General features: G+C 38.4%; 1 protein-coding gene and 1 long non-coding RNA gene across 9 annotated transcripts in view; one reads left to right on the forward strand and one right to left on the reverse strand.

Moving 5' to 3' along the window:
* The window catches only part of LOC109535832 (eye-specific diacylglycerol kinase), a 93,928-nt gene that overhangs the window by 18,985 nt on the left and 56,469 nt on the right, over nucleotides 1-18,474 (forward strand). For 5 of the 7 annotated variants that reach the window (XM_019901838.2, XM_019901840.2, XM_048670430.1 and 2 more), the window contains 2 exons: nucleotides 13,467-13,599; nucleotides 14,290-14,388. The gene's annotated coding sequence lies outside the window, so the exon portion shown is untranslated. The remainder of the gene's footprint in view (nucleotides 1-13,466; nucleotides 13,600-14,289; nucleotides 14,389-18,474) is intronic. The other 2 variants (XM_048670428.1, XM_048670426.1) reach the window with 2 other exon arrangements.
* Nucleotides 2,444-9,036, reverse strand: LOC125505815. 2 transcript variants are annotated; one of them, XR_007282438.1, is made up of 3 exons: nucleotides 8,961-9,036; nucleotides 2,683-2,804; nucleotides 2,444-2,622 (listed from the first exon to the last, which is right to left on the reverse strand). It is a non-coding gene; the product is annotated as an uncharacterized LOC125505815 (long non-coding RNA). The 2 variants fall into 2 exon arrangements; XR_007282439.1 differs by lacking the exon at nucleotides 8,961-9,036 and adding an exon at nucleotides 6,748-6,867.

The raw sequence follows: 18,474 nt of genomic DNA on the forward strand, positions 1-18,474 counted from the left end.
CAAAGGGAATTAAAACTAGGTTTTTAGCTACTTTTGGTTTTGAAGCAGATTTTTGAAGCAGATAACTTTCAGTCCCGTTAATTTAGGAAAATCCGAAATTTCACGCTAAAGTTGAAAAAATTGCCAAAAATTAGCAGCGATTGGGACTCTAATATTTGGCTCACGAATAGAGAAACGGCTGTTAGATGTCAATGAATTTTATAGGATATTTAGAGTTGCTTGCACCTTTGAATAAAGATGTGCAGGCCCGTGTGACTGAAAAGTGGAAATTCTGCAGTTTCAACCGGAAGGTTCCAAACTTTGCTAAAAATAAAAAACGATCGCTTTTAAAATAAAACTGGCATCCGTATAGAGCAACGTTTCCTCTATCAAACGGCATAAAAACTGGCGCTCAGGTTACTCCAGAATTTGAATAATGAATATTTGTAGGATTTCCGGTTGGATTAGCGAAAAGTTTGCAATTTCGACACTAACGTTTAAAAAACGCCAAAATTCAGCCAAAATCTCCATAAACAGGATTACAGCAACCTGCTCTATAAAATAATCGTTCAAAACTGCGCTTTCTAGTTGCTCCTGATTTTGAGCCAAAAATGTTGAAAAATCGCGAACGAATAGAGAGAACACATTGGAATTTCAACCCGAAAGTTCATAAAATTGCCAAAATTCGAGCAAGCTTGTTGTAATGACAATTCTTTTTGGGCGCATAGAACAATCTCGTCTCTATATAAGGGCATAAACAGCAGTTTTTTGGCTGCTTCTGGTTTTGAAGCAGAAAATTTCAAAAACTTTCAGTCTCGTTGATTTAAGGGAAACACCGCAATTTCAAGGCAAAACTTTGAAAACTTGCCAAAAATTTACCGCAGTTGGGTTTCATATAATATTTGGCACGCATATCGCAAAGCCCCTGCTCTATATAACGGAGTAAAAAGGAGATTTATAGTTGCTCCCAACTTTGTACAAAGATATTTGAAAAATAATCAGGCCCGTGTGACTAGTGGAAATATTGCAGATTCAACTCGAAAGTTCCGAAATTTGCCAAAAATAAACAAACATTGCGTGTGAAACACCACTCCGCATCCTGATAGAGCAATGCTTTCCCTATCATATGAAATAAAAATGAGGCTTCAGGTTAGTCCAGAATCTGCGTGAAAATTTTTTTGAACAAGTCCTTTTGGGTTAGTTTGGGTTAGTTGCTCTAAGCAAACGCTTCAATTTACAACCCAAAGCTCAAAAATTTGCCAAAACTCTAGGGAAGTCGGCATTTAAGCGATTCTAAGCGCACAGATAAAGCACGTTCTTCCCTATCAGTGGGTATAAAAATAATTTTTCAGTTGAACTGCATGTGAATTTCACAGCTTTAAAAACATTGATAATTTAAAAATTCGTCGCCCTAAAGCTCTGGTTTATAAAGAAATGTGCGTCATACTTGGAAAGATTATGTTGTAAGATTCCACTATTGAAAACATGTCTAGTTTACAATTTTTTATTTTCACTCACACCCGGAAACCGTGTTATACAGAGTGTTTGGCAAAAAGTGGCACATTTTCAAAGAACCAAAAACATATAAGAATCTATAAAATATACATTTCATAATACAAAAGCTGCGTTTGTTTTGCCAGCAGACGTTAGAGGACGGCTTGACCTCAAAGCTAATATCTGGAAAATTGCTCTGAAAAGAGCTCTATGCGTTCTATGAAAATGTGCATTCAAACCTGAAATAAACCGCCTGAAAGGTGGAAACCTACTTAACTAAAATGGGCAGCGTGTTGACGAATCAGCAACTTTTCTGCTGATATATAGTGTCTTTTTCCTTTGCGAACCCAACGCGTGTAAAGGTCGCAACTGTAATGGTGTTTTATTGTCTCTGTTACGTTGCCCTAATGGTAACTTATGGGCTTAGGAAAAGGTCAAGGTTTGATTATCTCCCGAATTACGATTCCCATCGTTTGAAACTTTTATGTTTGGCGATTTGAAGTTTTTCCATTCCGTTGTATCCGTTAAATATTGTCGAGTCTCTCAAAGGTTGCGTGAAGTGATTGGTGTCGATTGGCCACTATTCCATCACGAGTTTGTTTAATGAAATTGATTTTTTCCGGCGTCCCACGCTTGTCCGATGCCGGTGCGAAACAAGTGGCTCTCCATTAAATTAACTTCCAATAAAAGAAATGATTGTAATCGAATTGGATCGGCGTGCCACGTCCAGTGTCTTCGGGCGGTCACCAGCCATTACGTCAGCAATTTAATTATCTTCACTTTTCCTCGCTCGGCCCATTCGTACCGCAAGGAATAATCAAATTTGCTAAATTTAATTGGCCCATCTAGGCTAAGCTTTTCATTCTAAATTTAGCCGCTGTTTTACGGCGAAAATGGCACGTGTTCACTAAGAAAACAAGCAAAAGTTATATAAAAAACAAAGCTGTTGAAGTTTTACGAAACCTGTAACTCCATGGTCAAATTGTGCAAATTAATGCAAAGTTTTTTAATTTTTGACATTTAAGCTGTTACTCGGTACAATTACAATAAGTCTTCGGTGGGGTTTCTTCGTTAGATTGTGCTCAGGAGGATCTTCGTAGTTGGCCTGGTTGTGGAAGACAATGAAAGAGCGTCCAAATCACGAAAATCCTAGTAAAGCCCGAAAATTTTTAACAATTCAGCTACAAACAGCAAAGTCGCCAAATTCACCATGCCGTTTAGGCAAAGTTTCCTTTATCCATTTTTGATACCCGGGTGTTGAGGTCTAGTCTACTTGAGGAGGAATGAGCCGTAAAAGACAACAGTACAAGAAGGGCCACATCTCGCAAATCCTAGAAAAGTTTACAAATTAATAATATGCCAACTGCTTTTCCGAATAGTTTAAAAATCACGTCTGCAATTCCGTGAGGTTTCGTCTATCGACTGTTAAAACACGTATTTTTAGATCTGTTCTGAATGCTGAGCAAGGAACTGTTGCGGAAGACGGTGCAAAACTGAGCAACTTGCGCCCATCCAAGTAAACTTCCTGAATTGATAACTTGTCAATCTTTTGCTCAAGTAAAATACAATGTTTATGGGTTAAGTGGAGTCTAGAGGAATTTTCAGAACCGCACCTTCTTGCCTGGTCTGGTTGTTGAGAAATTGACAGTAAAGGAAGATGGTGCAAGAAGAGCTATCGCGCGCAAAGTATCAGGAAGTTTTTAAACTATCAACAGTTAAACCACGCTTTTGAAGAAAACGTAATTTACACCTGGAAGTGAGTGTTAAGTGAATGTTCAGTGATCGATTGGTGATGACATAATCTTGACTACTTCTCTGGACGTTGAAAAAATGAGCTTTCAAGTCAAACAATGCAAGATTGACTAAACCACGCAAATCATGATACATTTCCAAAATTAATGAAAAGTTCAGCAATCGCGCAATTGCAATGAAATTTACATCAATATCTAAGTGTAGCTTCCTTTATAGGGGGTCTTAAAAATTAATAAAACTCAAACCGCACTTCCAAATACTGCGCAAATCACGTCCAGTTTTACGAAGTTTTTCTTTTATTGATTTAGCAAACGCATTTCGTGATAGTTGCTTTCAATGTCGAGGAATTGACAGTACAGGAAGAATGACCAAACTGCGCCTTTCCATGAAAATTTCCTAAAATGATAACTACTCATTCGTTCACTCAAATTAAGTGAGATGCATTTGCAGGTGTAATTAAAGCTTGGTTTATCGAATTCTAGGACCCGCGTCTTCATGCCTGGTCTGATAGTTGAGAAATTTACAGCCAAGGGAGATGGTGCAAGAAGAACAACCGCGGGAAAATTACCATAAAGTTCCTAAATTAATGCCAATTAAACCGCGTTCTTCTAGAAAACTAAATTCTTCTCCTATTGACTGAGATTAACAGCATTTTGATCGCGGGTGTGCACTTTAAACAAGAGGGTTTGAAGTAAGCCAATGCAAATATTATTAAACCTCCTCAATACTGGAAAACTTCCAAAATTAATAACAAATCCAGGACTCACCCGAATGTATCAAAGTTTACGGAACGGAAGTTTCCTCTGTTTTCCGCTAAAACCCGCATGTACAGACGTGGTCTGTCTGTGGAGAAATAGCCAATAGAGGAAGACAGTGCAAGATAGGTCAAATCGCGCAATTTTTACTAAAATTCGTAAATTAATCGCTATCGGGTTCCTAGTTCAAATGAAACAAAATTTCCAGAGGGTCTATAGCCAGGCTTTGGCTATCGACTTTTGAAACACTCATCTTGAACTCCAGTCTGAGTCTTGAGAAAAGAGCATTAGAGTCATACGGCGCAAGGAGAGCCAAATCACGCAATATTCAAGGGCTTTTCGAAATTAATATCAAGCAAACCAGCCATGCAAATACCGCTAAAATAACTTCATTCAGATACTCCTGAATGCTTCCTCTACCAATTTTTTACTCGCGCATTGCGATAGTTGCTCCAGATCTTGCAGACTGGAGAATAGCGCAAGACAGTAAGGCCAAACCGCTCAAGTTCTAGTAAAATGCCCAAATTAACAACAATTCATCTAGTACTTTGAATGAAACAAAATTCTCACCAAGTCTTCACACAGGTCCCAACTATCGCACATTTCAACCCATAGCTTGCTCTGCAATCTGGATCTTGAGGACTGGGCAGTAATCGAGGCCGATGCAAATAGGGCCAAATCGTATTAACGCAGGTCAGGCTCAAAAATTAATAGTAAATAAACCGTTGCCCCCAAGTGCATCAAATTCTCTCGGAATCCGCGGCAAAAAATCGTATATGGACTGCTAAAACCGGCGTTCCGATATCGAGATTTTGAGTAATCGGGTATAAGAGAAGACAAATCACAAGCCTTGCAAATCCCCGCAGAAACAGTGCCTAGAGCCTCTATCTTCGTAAGGGTTTTCAATTTTTTTCGCAAAGGCTCTATTGAACAGTTGAGCAATATAAAAAGACAGATTTGTTTATCGCTCAAAACCCCTACCAGCAGGACAATTTCCAGCAGATCCACTGCCTCCATAAACATTCAGAAACTCCTGCTTTCTTATCTGAAACCTTCGCGTTCTCTTTTAGGAGATTTACTGCCTGAAGAGATAAAAAAATGGGGCGCCGCCAGTACGATGACATTGTATAGATCCATCCGACGGTTGGAATCGAATGTGTTTGTGCTGCTAATGTATGTCGAAGGAAAAATAAGCCTTTCAAAGCCAACACAGGCGGGTATCGATAGAGGGCAAATTGAATGCAATGGAAATTAGAAGGTTTCTTGGCAAAAAACGCTTTGATCGCGGTGCAGACAAAAGGAAAAAGGTCATTGGATAAGAGGGGTTCAATTTCGCGCCGAATTACACTAAATCCAGAACGGTTTTCCCTCGAGGGCGGAAAACAAAGTAAGAACTACATTAGGAATTTCTTTTAATCATTTGAAAGTTTCGTGTGCGGCTAAAAGCCTGGAAATTGAGAAAAATGAAAGCACGTTTCAATATCAGGGCATCGGGGGAAGTTCATCGATATCTAAAACCATCGTGTTGGATAAATAAAAACTGGCCAGCAGGCAGAGCCACTCACATTTCCCGATAGGAGCAAATGGATTGTATTGTAAGGGATATTCTGCCCTAATATCGGCTGAAGACCCATTCGGAGCCGATACATTTGAGTGGGATTTTGCCGAAAGAATCGTGACGTGTTTCTGCATCAATCACCAACGTTTCAAGGGTTTAAATCGCACATATTACTCGACAGGAAATAAGCCGAACCGACACGAACACAAATTGAATGTTATCTTTCGAGCGGCCGGATTCCGTCAGGCCAGAGAGGAGAGAATGCGGTTGCTGTTTGTTTTAGCGGCTGCAAATCTATACCGAATTGTAATCAAGCGAAACATGCATCCGTCCTAACTAATTTTCGCATTAAACCGCTCTCGAGCGAATTCCTGCTGTGCCATTCGTATGCGGGAGGATGGAATTTACGTCGAGTGGACGGTTTGCCTGGGAGTGATTCTTCCGATTTGAATTCTCATTCTCATTGCGCAATTTAAAAAAAATGTAGACGTCAGATCTAAATCGAAGCGAAGAATTTGGTTGAATTTAATCTATCAGTTTAACGGTTTGATTATGTATTGATAAACTTTGCTAAAATGTTCGGGGTCTTTTTTAATGACAATTCTTCGGGCTTCAGTCCAGGCACGAAGATACAGGGTTCAGCAAGGGATTGTTAAAGATTTGAAGTCGCCATGTGATGTTTGATATGCCGGATTTGTCCCTCTTGCACCATTTACTTTTATGGGCCATTTCTTAGCCTACACGCCGAGAAACAAGATTGCCACTACATGAGTTTATTAACAAAGGCTTTCTGAAGACTTAGTAGTAATTTGCTTTAAATCATATCAACTAATTTCATTTTTAATAACTTTGGAAATTTATTTGATCTTGCGCGTTTTTGCCCTTTTTGCACTGTCCACATTCAATGTCGAATTCTCAAAACTGCGTCTAAATATGGTATAAATTTCAAGTTGCTTCTGCTTTTAGTTTGAATGTTCCGAAATTTTAAAAGGTGCGACTTTTAAAGGGAAAAGCGCAGTTCAGTAAAACAATTTGGGATCGATATTTACGAAGCTGCAAAAAAATCAGAATTCAACGCGATTTTCACGAAACTTTCAGGAATTTTAGAATCACGCATCCTCTAAGCATGGTCTGAATTTCAAGTTGTTACTTACCTAAGTGTGGAATATACGAATTTTTAACAGATTGGGCGCAGTTGAAAAAACTTACATTTTGATCCTGATGTTTAGGAAGCTGTCAAAAATCAGGATTCTGGGTGATTTTCATGAAACCCACCTCATCATTAGAGTCAGCTTTCGTCTAAATATGGTGCAAATTTAAAGTTGCTACTGCTTTTAATGTTTGACTGTTAAATACATTTTCAAAAGTGCGGTTTTTTAAAAGGAAAAGCGCAGTTGAGTAAAGCAATTTGAGGCCGATATTTACGAAGCTTAGAAAATCAGAATTCAGCGCAAGTTTCACGAAACTTTCAGAAATTTTAGAATCACACATTCTCTAAACATGGTCTAAATTTCAACTTGTTACTTGCCTTAGTGTGGAAGATACGAATTTTTAGCTGATTGGGCGCAGTTCAAAAACTTACATTTTGATTCTGATGTATACAAAGCTGTCAAAAATAAGGATTCCTGGTTATTTTCCTGAAACTTTCCTCATCATTCGAGTCAGCTTTAGTCTAAATATCGTGCAAATTTCAAGTTGCTTCTGCTTTTAGTTTGAATGATGGGAAATTTAAACTAACCAAACTAACCCAAATTAACTTAGCAAATTAACCACAATTTGCCCGATTTTGCCTTCCTTGTACGGACATTTTTTAGGCTGAATTCGTAACATCCTCAGCGGCTTTCGCCATACGAAACACTGGAGTCGTTGGCAAAGGGTCTCCTAAAATTAGCTGTTAATTTGGTTCAATTTACGCAATTGGTTTAAGCTGTGTTAGTTTAGAAAGTCAGTAGGATTTTCGCGGATTTGGTCCTTCTGGCGCTGCCTTGCTTTAAGACCCATTTCTCAACGCCCAGGCCGGATATCACGATATCGCCTACAGCGATAGACAGACTAGGCATTCCTGAAAAACAGGTGTAAAATTGGTTTCAATCAAGTAACAAGTTCAATTGTTGTTAAATAAGTATTAGGATTTGCGCGGTTTCAACCTACTTGCACTGTTATCTTTTATGGACGATTCATCGAGATCCAGGGCAGGCATCACATTACTTCTTAGACACTTCAATAGAAGTAACTTCATTTTAAACTCCTCTTAAATTTGGTTTTTTTTCCGGCTAAATGGCGTAAGCTGCCGGTTTAGGCGAATAGTGAAGGATTTAACGCAAAAGGCCCAACTGAACATGCATATTTTATAAGGTCAGACAGCAGCGATGCACCGTTATTTACATATCGCTATCTAACAGGAATTAGGTCAGCTTCTATATTTTTAAACCTGTTTAGAACAGCGTGGTTTTTTGCATTTGGAAAGTTTTCGCTAATTGCACGTGGCCATCAAAAGGCTACACTTTGCTCGAAAATTTCCTGCTGCTTTTGAAAAGTTCCGGACGGTCCACTGAGAGCTTGCAATGTTGAGAACCAGCAGCAAATTCCCGAAAATTTAATTTCGCATTTTATTCAATATTCCTTGCAGCTGAGGAGTTGGAGGAAACTCGTTTACTGCCAACAGTCTAGACGAGTTTTGAGTTTTCCAGGTTTCCACATTAAAGTTCAAATCCCACTTTAGTCCATTCTGGAGTCAAGCTCGTTCCAGATTGAATGATTTCCATATTCTTCAAAGTGTTTTACTTGGACTGGCGCATGGTTCTTTAATCAAACGGACAAAGAGTATGAATTGCGTGCAACACGTAGATGCTAAATATTCCTCGCAGCTGCTTACGCATATTTATTCTAAATGCAAATTTTTCGGAAAAGTCATCCATCAAACCGACTGCGTCTGTTTTTTTCGCAAGAATTAAAATTGGAAATTCGTTGTTTCGCTCAATCAGGTCCCTATTGTTAGGCGGCTTTCCCAAAATAAATTGGCCAAATAATCAGACGAAGCTTTACATGGTTAGTAATTATACGAGTTTGCTGATCGCCGCTTTCCCTAACGCTGGGGTTGGTAGTTAATAGCAATTGAAAATATGCAATTACTCCGCGTATGGGGGTGGTTTAATGGAACGCAACATGAAATCCGAGGAAAGGATAATGAATATTTAAAATTAACGTGCACGCTGCCATTTAGAGCACTCTATTTGGCGGCCAAATCCTGGCGTGTTTCTGCGATTTTATCTCACAAAAAATCGCTGTTAGCCCTTTTCGTGACACGTCCATACAAGTTACGTACATTAGAACGTTAATATTCATCAGTGTTATGCCGCAAATGGCACTCTTTGTTTGGCCAGTTTGCACCCTTGGACACAACCCGCTTATTTTCCACTTACATGATTGATTTGGAACACTTAATTTCAATGGTTTTGTTTAAAAAAACCTTCAAAAGTCTTTGGTTGACGGAATAGTGCGGTAATTTTACCTGAAAGTTTGGCTGGTGTTCAAAAAAAATTGCCATTAACGTTTGCTTGTAGTTTCGGAACCTCGATTTTTTCTGGACTATTGACCAAACAAAAATATTGATTTATTTACCGGTGTTGTTTGGTCATCAAGCTTCTCAGTCCTGTAAGTGCCACTAAATGAAAGTTTCCTCAAAGATATTAAAAATTTTTAGATCGCGTTCGCTCCTTGTTAAACATTTTTATCTTTCACACATGAGCAGGTAGCAGCTACAAATTTTTGCACATTCTAGCAGAGATCGGTGGCTAATACGGGGGTTAATTTGATGAAAATTAAGGGAACTGCTTGCTGATTTTTGTCAGCTTAGAAAATATCGGTCTCACGGAGGACGTTACTTCTCAACCGCGTTCTCTGCTTTAAAAACTCGCAACTTCTGCAGTAAACCAGGCAGGACCTTGAAATTACCATTTGGAGCAAATAGTTGAGGCTAAGGAGCGGAAAAGTTTTATTGAAATCGCCCCAAATACTGATTTTTGCCAGCTTACCTAATCTTAGCCTGCCGATGGAGGTTTATACCCAACCGCGCCATCTCCACTATTTTCACCATCTCTAGAATGGATGCAACTCGCAAGATCCGCCAAGGTTCGCAACAATTGCCGAGCAATTGTGATTTTTGCGCTGTAAGTAAAAATGGGCATCAAAATTGATGTGTTTAACGTTTCTCTCACCCCTTCAAAAATTGTACTTTTCAAATTATAGCAAGTAGATAATTGAAATTCACACTGTCCATAGAACACACTTGACTCTAACGATGTTGAAAGTTTTACGAAAACCGTCCACAATATAAGATGCCTCTTCATAACTGCGCGCTTTCTGTTAAAAATTTCTAACTTCTGCGTGAATGCCCGTAGAAGTCTGGAATTTTCACTCTTTTGAGACGAAGCTGGCGCTAAAAGATGAAGAAAGTTTCATGAAAATCACCAAACATAGTGATTTTTACTAGCATTTCAAATATCGGTCTCTCAATAAAGGTTTCTAACCAACCGCGTTCTCTCTTTTAAAAATTCGTAACTTCTCAACTAACTAAATTAAAAACTCGAAATTCTTGCACTGTTTAGATGACACTTCGCAATAGAAATGCGGAAAGTTTCATAAGAGTGGTCGACAATTCTGATTTTTACCTGGCTTCCAAATTCAGTTTTCCATCAATGTTTTCACCCAATGGTGCACTTTAATTTAAAAATTCGCACCGCAGGAATAGCAGTGTTAATAATTCTAAGCCTAAAGATACTGAAAGTTTCAAAAGCTTAGTCCCGAATGCTGATTTTTGCGAGCTTAGGACATATTGGTTTCAAGATGGATGTTTCTTCCTAACCGAGCGCTTTCGCAATCTGTAAACGCGACTCTAATCTGAACATGCGGAAAGTTTCACAAAAATCTTCAAAACTTCCAATTTTTACTATCGTACCACATATTGATCTCAAAATGTTTCCAACTGCGCTCCGTACTTAAAAAAATTGCACCGTCCGAACTAAAGCCACTAGCAATTTCAAAATTTCGCAATCTTTAGCAAATACCTTGCTCTATGGAGAGTCGAAGTTTCATCAAAATAGCAAATAATTTAGATTTTTGGCAATTTGGAAAATATCGCTCTCAAAATGTATGTTTTTGCTCAACTACACTCTCTCGTATAAAAAATTACATCCTTCAAACCATACGAAGTGGCAACGTGAAAATTATCGCACCTTTCAGAGGAACCTTCAAGTTCAGAATCCTGATTTTTTTGCAGCTTTGGAATTGTCGGTCTCAAAATTGATGTTTCTTTCCTACCGCGCGCTCTTTTATAAAAATTTGAAACTTTTACAAAACCGCAACCGGCAGCTGGACATTTTTGCTATCTATAGAAAATACGCAAGTGTAGAATTGCTAAAAGATTCCTGTTTGCTGGATTGCTGAAAATTTGTAAACATTCTGATTTTTACCAGCTTTCCAAATATCGGTCTCAAAATTGATGTAACTCAATTGCGCTCTTTCCTTTAAAAATTCGCATCTTTCTGCCTAAAAAAATCCACTTGAAATTCTCTCCGTCTATAGCCAATACTTGGGGCTAAAGACTGAGAAAATCTGAAAGTACTCGGGCGAAATTCTGATTTTTGGCAACTCTCCAAATATCAGTCTCAAAATTGTCTCTCAAACCTGCACGTTCTTCTTAAAAAACTGGCATCTATTTAATCAAAGCAAGCAGCAATTTGAAACTTTTACCGTACTTAGATGAGACTGTGTGCTACAGAGATTCCAATTTTGAGAGAAGTTTTTGAGAATGTTGAATTTTTTCAGATTATGAAATGTCAGTTTGAAAATGCATGTTTTTACTCAGCTACGCGCTCTGCTTTAAAAATTCGCAGCTTCGACACGAAACCATCTAGCAATATGAAATTTTCACCATCTGTAGACTACGCCTGATACTGATAATTCAAAAATGACGATGACAGATGACCAAATTTCAGTCTTTAAATGGATGTTTTTGCCCAACTGGGTTCTCTACTTGAAAAATTCGCTACGGCCGAAATTGTCCCGATAGGTCAAATATTGGTCTCAAAATTAATGTTTTCACCCTACTACAATTTCTTCTAAAAAAATCGCATGTTTACAACTGAAGCTCGTGGCTATTTGAAACTTTCACCATCTTTAGAAAATACTTGGCTCTAAAGATGCTGAAAGTTTCACGGAAAGCGTCCAGAGTCTTGATTTTTGCCAGCTTAGAAGATATGTGTAGCAAGATGGAGTTTTCCTACACAACCGCGCTCTCGCTTTCAAAAATGTTAGATTTCTAAACAAATACATGTAGGAACTTGAAATTTTCACAGTCGTGCGAAAAAGCTTGTGTCTAAAGAGGCTCAAAGTTTCATAAAAATGTTGTTCTTTTTTTGCCGTTTTGGCGAAAATGACATCCAGTTCTTTTTTCCATCGTCTTCGCGTCTGAATAGTGTGAATGTAAGACGAGCCAGGAATAAGATGATATTTTTGTAGAAAAGCGATTTTATCTATAGAAGAAACGCAAGTGTAGAATTGCTGAAAGTTTTCCTAAACTTGTGAACATTCCGATTTTTACCAGATTTCCAAATATCGGTCTCAAAATTGATGTTTTAACTCAATTGCGCTCTTTCGTTTAAAAATTCGCATATTTCTACCTAAAAAAAATCCTCTCGAAATTCTCATCGTCTGTAGCCAATACTTGTGGATAAATATTGAGAAAATCTGAAAGAAATCGGCTAAAATTCTGATTTTGACAGCTCTCCAAATATCAGTCTGAAAATAAATCTCTCTGAGCTGCACGTTCTTCTTTAAAAATTGGCATCTACTTAATGAAAGCAAGCAGCAATTTGAAATTTTTGGCGTACTTAGACGAGTCTGTATGTTACAGGGTCTCAAATTTTCATTAAAGTTTTTGAGAATATTGATTTTTTTCAGAATATGAAATGTCAGTATGAAAATGCAACATGCATTTTGTCACTCAACTACGCGCGCTCCTTTAAAATTTCGCAGCTGCGAAACGAAACCAACTAAGAATTCAAATTTTCACCATCTTTAGACCGCACCTGATCATAATAATTCGCGAAGTTTCCACGAAATCGCAGGAAATGCTGATTTTTTCCGAGTCAATAAAATTTAAATCTTTAAATGGATGTTTTTATCAAAAATTCCCAGGAATCCTCATTTTTGGCAATTTTAAAAATTGGTGGTCTCAAAATTAATGTTTTAACACCTTACTACAATTTCTTATAAAAAAATCGCACGTTCACAACTGAAGCGCGTGGCTATTTGAAACTTTCACCATCTTTAGAAAATACTTCGCTCTAAAGATGCTGAAAGTTTCACAAAAACCGACCAGAATCCTGATTTTTGCCAGCTAGGAAAATATGGGTATCAAGATGGATTTTTCCTACCCATCCGCGCTCTCGCTTTCAAAAATGTAGAATTTCTAAAGAAATACATGTAGGAACGGAAAATTTTTACAGTATTGCGAAAAAGCTTGGGTCTAAAGACGCCGAAAGTTTCATAAAAATTGTTCCCTTTTTTTCTGTTTTGGGGAAAATGACATCCAGTTCTTTTTTTCATCGCCTTCGCCTGTGAAATTGAATTCGGTTGCCAGCATATGAAAGAGCACAAAATACGCTGATTTCGTCTAAAATGGTTGTAGTTTGCACAAGTAGAAAACGAAAAAAAAAACATGCAGAAATAAGGAAAAGTATTGCTCCAATAAAGTTGTTTCTTCGAGTGTTTTTTGGGATTCGAACTCAACCCGTGAAAAACCTGCCTGGCTGCCTCCACTGAATTGAGCTTTAACACCCCATTGCTACATATAAAAGAGTGATTAGTAACTGGGTCTGGTTTATTGCCACAAGGTGAATTAATGGAAATTTTCGTTCTTTTTCCAGCAGATCGAAATTGATTAAGACCCTGGGCCCAAATGAAGAAACTATTCCGCCACTTCCCGCTAGGGAAGAGAATGTTCTTCTACAACTGGTGGATCGAGTGCGCCTTATGGCCCGACAACGTCTAAGCCAGTAGGTAAGTTTTGCGAAAACCTCTGACCTCCTGGGTGCAAATTACTGAAACCCATTTGCAGGAATTTAATTTCGTCAAATTCCATCCGTTCGCTAATTTTAATGGAGTCTTTAGATTGACGGGGGCGAATATTTCGGTATTTTGATATTCTTTCGCCAGCCGGTAATAAATTAAAGCGGGCCCTGGCAAACATAAATCATATTGATTAAATTCAACAGGGAGTCGCGTCGTTGCCACCACCGAAGGCAATTTCGTATTCTGTTGTAGTTATCAGCTTGTAAATTAACTATTGTTTAGCGAAAAACTTGAGCCATGCGATTAAGGCCGTGGATTAGATTTATCGCTGGCGTTTCTTTTCCCGCTCGGTTTCAAGTGGTTGGCTGATTTATCGATACTCCATCCGCCGCTTTGGTTAATCCAAAGTGGCAAGCTTTTAATGGCAAGCTTCCTGCAATTGCACTAAAGTTATGCACTACAAGCCATCTTAATGCATCTGAGCGCTCGCAAATTGCTCATCGCTCGCTGCATTCAGGCATTAATTTGAATACAATCCACCGAATTGCCAGATCAAAACTGAAGCTCCTCCACAGCCTTATTAATTTACTTGGCAGTTTGGAAATGTTTGTTTGCAACTTTTTCCGTTCGTACTTTCGTCAGAAAGTTCTTTGCAATCTAACTTCGGTTCCATTGCAGACTGTTTAACATCGTCAACTCTGTCAACCCCCATCTGGAACGGTAACATGGCCTGAAACGAGCTGTCCTTCCAAAAGCCCACAAAGCATGCCTTTTAAGGTAAGTTTTCCGTACTGAGATAACCCAGAATTTAATCCCAACTCCCGCGGGCCGCCGAGTTTGTGCGTAAAAGGCCGGTTTTTTTCCCCGATTGTTCAAAGCGACTTCTTGCGTTCGGTTCTCATAAAGGGTTTCCGATGTATTCCCCTGTCAAATGTCTTTTGTGAGACGCTATTTATAGCTCTATACACGGCGAAATGTGATTTTAAAATCGATAAAAGCTCTACCTGGAAAAATGATATGCTGCAAATCAATCAGGGCTTTGCAACATTCAGCTGGTTTCCAATTCCCGTTATATTTTAGGGCGCTTTTACACCATGTTTCAATAAGCGACTTAACTCAATGTTCGAAACTGCAAATCAATATGCCACTGTACACAGTCGCTTCAAAAGAACTTTGACATGTGCTTTGTCCAAATTCAGCAGGTTTCTAGCCAGGAGAATTTCCGTTAAAAGCAGGCCAGTTTCCTGGCCGCTATTAAAGTCTTGCAGTTATTGTTTCAGTCCAAAAGACATTAAAAACATTTAGGTTCTTCCTCTTGCCTTACCTGAAAAAAATAGTCCGGCGCACATAAGCATTCGGCGAGTCTTGAAGTCGTTAGTGAAACGATGTCTGAACATTTGAACACTCACTAGAATATCTAAGGTTCGATAAAAGGATTTTTCAAGTCATTTTAGGTAGTCTTGAAATCGCACTTGAACCTCACTGACGACCGTTTGTTAGTGTTTTTAGGGCTTCATAGCCTTGCCAGCTGTTTGGAAAACTCTATTGGAGATCTCTGTTGGAGATCTTGCAGTCAGTTTTAAGCAGACTGTGCAAACTTCGGTTCCTAACAGTTTCTTCCTGTTTCAGAATCAAAAGCTTGATTTAAACGATTTATTTGGCGATCTTAGTAAACATTTTTTGTACTGCCTCAGCCTTGAAGCCCCTTTAATTGCGCGAACGTTTTGAAGACTTTTAAAGGTTTTTGAGGCACTTTTAAGGAGGCTTGAGAGCCAGTTTAAAAAATTGGCAATAAATCTAACAGCAAACGTTCAGTTCACAAGCTGCTTCAAGCCTTATCGTGTCCCGGCCTGAAGTCGTTGCCTCAATTGGTTTTTAGAGTAGTGAAGTCGGTTTAAGACTTTTATTTCTTTGAGTGAAAAGAATGGATTTTTTAAAGAAAACGTTTGATCTAAACATTGAAAAGCGGGAACAGGTTTCGGAAGTCTTGAAGCTGCTTATGGTTCTTCAGATTTTTGGAGAAGTTTTGGTCAATTTCAGGTTTCAAGTAGCTTGAAGCTCTAAATCTGCAGTTTAAAGCGACTTTTCGGGTCTTGAATTCATTTGTCAAACCCTTTTAGTTCTTGAAGCTTTTGACGCACTAAAGATAAAAATGTTTCAAATAGTTGCATTCAATTTAAAGTCAATTTTTCAAATCCCAAATTGTTGGATGTCTAAAATCGCACTCCAAGTGAGCTTTTGCGGGGTTTTGAAGTCATTTCTCAACGACTTTGAGCTTTTTAAGTTGGCGTCAAACTAAAGAAAAATGAATTTTAAACAGCGCACTTAATTTAAAGACAATCTTTAAAGTCTGCAGCTGCTTGAAGCTCTAAAGCTGCAGTTTAAAGGGACTTTTCCGATCTTGAAGTCATTTATCAAACACTTTTGGTTCTTGAAGCTTTTGACGACTAAAGAAAAACCTGTTTCAAATAGTTGCCTTCCACCATTTATAGTCGGTTTTTCAACTCCCAAGTTGTTAAAGCTCTAAAGTTGCACTCCAGCTGAGCTTTGGCGATTTTGAAGTCATATCTCAACAACTTTGAGCTTAAAAAGTTGGTGTCAGGCTAAAAAAAAATGAGTTTTAAACAGCAGACTTAATTTAAAGACAACGTTTTAAGGCTCAAGCTGCTTGAAGCTCTAAAGCTGCTTTGCAGTTTAAATGAACTTTTGCGGCTTTGAAGTCATTTCTCTTGGCTCTTGAAGCCTTTGACGAACTAAAGAGAAAAATGTTTCGAACAGTTGCCATCAATTTAAAGTCAATTTTTCAAATCTAAAGTTGCAGTTCAACTGAGAAATTGCGGTCTTAAAGTCATTTTGCAACACTTTTGACTCTTGATGCTGCACTCACGCAAAAGTAAGGAACGTTTGAAATAGTGGACTTCAATTTAAAGACAATTTTTCAAATCTAAAATAATTGAAAGACAACTTTTCCATTGTCAAACTCCGTCGCAGTACAAATGTGGATTTCAATGTAAAAAGGCGATTTTAAGTGGGAAGTTTCCTGCTCTACTCTATAGAACCTGCTCGAAATTGTCCTTTTGTGTCGACGTTCTCGCTCCTGGTATAATTAGGTAAATTGCGAAATAATATTAGCTTCCCTTAAACTTTCCGGAATAATACAGAGCATATCCCGAATATAAAGCAACTTGCTCAAATGTACCCATGCGACTTCTCTAAGGACGAAAACCACCAAATCGATATTTTAGCTGAAACGTGTCAGGAATCTGCACCTTGACAGACTGCTAAAGTTGCATTTTTCTCAATTTTCCTTTTGAGCTTCGCTTCTGCATACTTTCTTGTCGTTCTTCGTCGATGCAAAACCGTCCCGACCCAGTCCAATTCTCGTTAAAAGGCGGTTTCATCGTTTCCAAAAGCCATGAGCCTGAAAACTCGGCAGTTTGGGCTTTTAAATGAATTTTACATTCGCTGGATTATTAAAGTTTATTGAAACTGTTATGGCGGACGAAATGGCTTTAGTGCTCGTTTAGTGTTCAACGCAGCAACATTGCTGACCCAAAAAGCCCCTTTAGAGAATGCAGACATCTTTGCTGTTGTTCGCTTAAATTGCCTGGAAATTGCACATTTGCTGCGACGTTTCACTTGCATCTAACGCAGGCATTTTCAGTTCAATTCAAGTCCTGGTGATTGCTCGTAAAAATTGTCATCGAAAAACAGCCCTAAAATATGTGGACGATCAATAGAATGTCGCTGGAACCGAAAGCATATTACCGGATGTGACGTAAAACAAATCATATAAAGTATAACCGAGGCATCAAACGAATGGCCACTATATTTTAACGTCCGATTCAAGTAATAGGCGCCAGTTTTCCCTGTTTACAGCAAACGTTTTAATTCAACGACTTTCCGGCGAGTTTTTCCTCTTTGGAGGCTTCAAATGGAAATAAAACAGCAGTTGATTAACAGAATTATGCCAAAATGAGCCTGGAAGGCTTTGGAAGGCGTGAACACTTTAGGGCTTTGGAGTCACTTACTGTGTTAGATTGGGTGAGATTTACAAGTTCCGCAGTTTGAAGCTCATTCAGTCTTGGAAAGCAATGGTTTTCTCGTTTGCATGCAATTTGGAAGCAAACGCGCCACTTTCAGGTGGTTCTAAGCACTAATTTTGCTGCTTAAAACGTCTTGAAGTCAATTTTTAAACATAAAACGTCATCAAACTCCTTTGCAATTGTCTGTCTATTAAAGCGATACTCGCTTGAAATTCTGCAGCTTTTTAGCGGAAAAATTAAAAATGTTCTTCTATTTAAAAAGTCTTGAAGTCATTAGTTATTCTCATTTGGTGGTTACACATACATTCAAACTTTCAAGAGTTGATGCTCTCAGTGGTTTTTAAATAACTTTTTCGAAGTTGCAGTCGTTTCATCGGTTCAAATGACGAAATTAAATGGCTTAAAGCCAACCTTGGAAGGTTTTCAACCTTGGAAGGTCTTTGAAGCTTATTTTAAGCACCAGTAAATACTCTAATTGTCCTCTCACTTAACTGAAGTTAGTGTTGAAATGTTCCAAATATTTTGAAGCAACTTGAAGCCCAGAACTCTCAGTTTTAAACAATTTGCAAAGCCTTGAAGTCTCACTGAGAAGACTGGATTCTCTCGATAGTCTTTTAAGAATATTTTCAAAGGTGCAGTCGTTTTATCGGTTCAAACGACGGATTTAAAGGGCTTGAACCGGCTTTAAACCTTTGAAGGTCTTTGAAGCTTATTTTAACCACCAGTAAATACTCGAATTGTCCTCTGACTTAACTGAAGTTAGTGTTGAAATGGTCCAAATATTTTGAAGCAACTTGAAGCCCAGAACTCTCAGTTT

Source organism: Dendroctonus ponderosae, unplaced genomic scaffold (genome assembly GCF_020466585.1).
Source record: "Dendroctonus ponderosae isolate FM_Combo_2020 unplaced genomic scaffold, Dpon_F_20191213v2 Dpon_F_20191213_1, whole genome shotgun sequence".
In the NCBI taxonomy this organism is placed as follows: domain Eukaryota; kingdom Metazoa; phylum Arthropoda; class Insecta; order Coleoptera; family Curculionidae; genus Dendroctonus; species Dendroctonus ponderosae.